Below are 4,398 nucleotides of genomic sequence, written 5' to 3'. Positions count from 1 at the left end.
ACATGCACACAGAACGAAACCCATCAACACATTTGTCAGATACACGTGCCTTGGAAGAATACATTCTTCAGCGGGGGTTATTTTGTCATCGCTTTTGAACGCTACACATGCATTCATTGTATGCATTTTTGCGGGGAAACATACAGACATATAAAGTTAATGAAAACATATTTCATTAGGATTTCTTACCTGTAAAATATTACAAATGATACTTTTTGTGCCAAGATATTTAAATACAAGAATTATTTGAAAAGCCCCCAAGGAATGATCCCGGGGAACAATCAAATATGACATCGGAACTCACGTTTTTCGATACCGTGAGCATAGAGCTGATTGTTTGTTGATTGTTATGAGTTACGTAATAATAGGTCGGTCAGCGCCCGGGGTCAGCGGTTGGAATCGTGCCCCAATTTCGATCCACCGGGGTCATGGGGTCCGGGATGGACGAGGTCCCGTAACACAAACATGATAGGTCCATGGTAGGATCCATGATCTGTAATAGCTCCATGATCATACCTAGGACCAGAGAATTAGTGGAACCAGGGGGTTGGGACTTTGGAGTAGGACCATGGACCTGCTAGCAAATCTCCATAGATTGAGAGGTCCAAGGAATCCATGGTTGGTCTGACCCTCGACCATTAACGTTGTACTAATATAAATTATAAGGCCCAGTATACAACCAGCAGAATGAAATCATGCGGGCATTACTTTACACAAAAACTAAGTTCATAATTTGTTTTCAGCCACATTTTCCCCGATCGGCCGCTCGAAGTTGATTTTTATTTGTTTCTTTGAAGGGGTAGTCCTAATAGTCACTTCTAAGCTTTATTCTTATAAATCAACATCTCATAAGCCATATCTAAATAGTGCGAGCGCGGGCTATTTTTTTATTTCATGTATTTTGTCCTAAAATTTAAACATTCTGGGCAATGATTGTAATCCTAAACGAGATGTGTATCCAACTAAATAATTACTGCGAGCGCGAGCAGAAATTTTTGTAATATACGTTTTGATCTGATAAAAAAAAGGATCTGTGAACGGCTGCTTGCAGTTAGCCATGAAGACGTTACATATTTCAACAATCAAATAATGATAGCGCGAAGCGCGAGCTGAAAATTTTGATATTCCTACCTGAAGAATTGAAATTCTAAGCACTTTTTGTAATCGTGAAAAGGATAAGTGTATAACTGAACAAGAAAAATTCGAGATTTACACACAAAAAATGGGACACTCTGTTCATGTTTTTTTTAATCATGAATGAGTAGTTGGAAATCCTCCTACATTAAAAATGCGAGCGTAAAGCGCTAGCAGAACATTTTGATATCTGAAACTTGATAATGATTATCAAAGAACGAGCTGCGTATCTGAATAAACATGCGCGCGCGTGCTTCAGATTTCGACCTAGAATCTGGGCATTCTAATTACCTTTTTTATCATGAAAATCAATAAAGCGAGCGCGAAGCGCGAGCTTAAAATATTTGCACCTAATCCATCAATTTCACTTTCCAAAATGCAAAAGCGCCCCACTGACAAGCTTGGTCGCTTTGATCCCTCACTTTTCTTCGAAATATTTTACGCATCCTGCTCCTCCCACAGGAAAAACAAACTTCTGCATACGGCCTTGTGAATTATCGTTTTGATTTTTTTTCTGTGTGAGCAAACAAAAAATCCATACGCACCTTCTTGTGCGCAATGATTTCATATTCATTTTTGCACTGTTAAAAATAATTTGAACAACACTGTTTACTATGTGAATCGCACAGTAGTTTTTTTTACATTTTAAACAAGTGTTTGAAATCTTAAACAAAGTTTAAATTCAAATATTTAATTATCAATAATTCAAGCATGGTTGTTTAAGATTTTAAACACTTGTTTAAAATGTTTCAACAACTACTGTGCGATTCACATATTAAACAGCGTTGTTTATTATTTTTAACAGTGTGGGGTCATACAATGCCAGATTATCCACAAAATGCCCCCCCCCCCTCTTTAGATTAGATTCTCTTTCCACTTCAATCCTTACAATCTTTCAACTCAGATGAATAGCAATGTAACATTCTTTTCATTTTTTTTCAGTGCGGGAGAATATTACAAAGGAGACTTCAAGAATGTCCCAAATATTTTTTGAGTATAGACCCTTTTGGTACTTCACTCATTTTCATGTCTGCTTTTGATAATGAAATAACACATTTTTGTTATTTATTTATTTTTTATACGAGTAACTATCATATAAATATCTTTTTTCATGTTAAAAATGAATCTGTAGGGGCGAATCGTTTTGACGTTATTGTAAATTTTGAACTATTGAAAATATTAAACTAAAAATAATATACAGCCAGAGGTATCAATACGCTGCTCTGCTGGTGACGATATTGATATTGAAATGCTCGAGGCGTGGGATAAAGGCTGAGCTATAAAAGAATCGGAGATTAGTTTGTATGATTTAAAATCATTTCAAAAAAAAAACAGTCGATGGAAACATTAAAATTCATATTGCACAGTCACCTAGATACGGAATAGAGGGCAAATAAAAGGTATATCACTAAGGTTATAAACAACAGATAATATTTTTATGTGGGTGGCTAAAAAGTGCACTTTAATCTAAAAAGGAATGAAAAAAAATGTTCATTTTTTATTATTATTCACTGAGTAATACGAGCAAAACTTGTTGGAATTAATATGTAATATTTATCAATGCATTATCATGATATTCAATGGATGATGACCGATGCTCCTCTATATTACCTACACAATGTTTGTTTTAATACACAGGCTTTTCTTGATCTTTATTACATTATGTTTATTTTGTGTTACTATTATTTTTATTTTATTGTTAACAGGTTCTCGTGAAAGACTACTATCGTTGGTGATGATGAGTCATCCTGTCTAAATATCATGAAATAGATAAATCTAAACAGAGAAAACAATTGTATTTTATCAACCCGACTAGTGGGACTTTTATGTCAAGTATGCTTTACAGAAAATCATTGAATAGCTCTAAAACATAAAAGCCCTTTTTAGACAAAAATATATTTTTTTACGAAAAAGAAATCATTTTTAATCTACAGGTACAAAAAATAAAAAAAAATAAAAGAGAGAGGGGGGTGCACAGAAAAGTTAAATTTGCCAATTCATTCATTGCCAACTCGTCCACTCATTTGGTCTAATGCCATTCCGTCCATCAACATTTCGTCTAACAAACATTTGATCCAGTAACCATTTGGTCCAATCACCAGTTTTTCTATGACCATTTCTTTTAATAACCAGTTGGTCTAATACCAATTTTCTTTTCATTCATTTCGCCCAATTAACACTTTTCTAATTAGACCAAATGGTTTATAGACTAAATGGCTATTGGACCAACTGGTTATTAGACAAAATGGTGAGTAAACGAAATGACAATTAGACCATGTGGATAGTGGACCAATGACGACAGAACAATCATAGTGAAAGTAAACGAGTTGGTAATTAGACGAATTGGCATTAGACCAATTGGAAATAAACCACAGAAAATACAATCTACGTACTGTTTCATGATTAAACGTAGATGGCGCATATGACGTGATGTGGCAAACTGGTAAATTCGTTTTTAGCCAGGAGATGATTATAAAGTAACCTACATTTTGGGGAATCGAATTTTAGTTGACATAATCATGATTGGACGTGTTTTTATGGAACTTAATTTGATATAAAAACGACAAATCTTTATTTTGTTTGACAAAGGATGGATTGGATTAGATACTTGACTCAGTTGGTTGAAAGCAATTGAAGCTTTGTTCATACTGTGTTTCCAGTGGCCTTTTCGGGAGGGGGGGGGGGGGGGCAGACCGGGGCGACGCTCCGGCTCGTGGAATATAGTAGATAGAGCCTAATCCGTATGCCCTTCAAAAAGGATGTACACACATCCACTTCAAGCAGAAACATAAAATGATTGTGAAAATTATGTTTGCATCCAATGCATCCAATGCCTCTTTTGAGATAAGTGTCCTTTTAGCTTTGCATCCAAAACGAAAATACGTTCCACCGCCCCCATATTTATGGGGGGGGGAATTCACTCAAAATGTTGTACAATAAGAATACCTCCCCAATACAAAAAGAGTAGAAGCTATTATTTGCCTATACGAAGATTTATGTGTGATAAAGAACATTAACATAGAATAAAGCAACAATGGCAAACATACACGCACACCCCCACACTCAAAAGAGACTGTTTTATTGAAGGGCAATGTTTCGCAGGCGAAAGTAGTGCATGGAAAACAAAGAAATCGTTATAGAAAACCGTGAAGATAAATCATGGCCGAAAAACAGGTAATTAAGATGATCAGTAAATAAGCATTCATTTTGGAGTATGTGAAATAAAAAGCAATTGATTGGGTAAAATTAGTCATGACAACCTTT

This window comes from Lytechinus pictus, chromosome 1 (genome assembly GCF_037042905.1).
Source record: "Lytechinus pictus isolate F3 Inbred chromosome 1, Lp3.0, whole genome shotgun sequence".
Classification (NCBI taxonomy): domain Eukaryota; kingdom Metazoa; phylum Echinodermata; class Echinoidea; order Temnopleuroida; family Toxopneustidae; genus Lytechinus; species Lytechinus pictus.
This window is presented reverse-complemented; position numbering follows the sequence as displayed.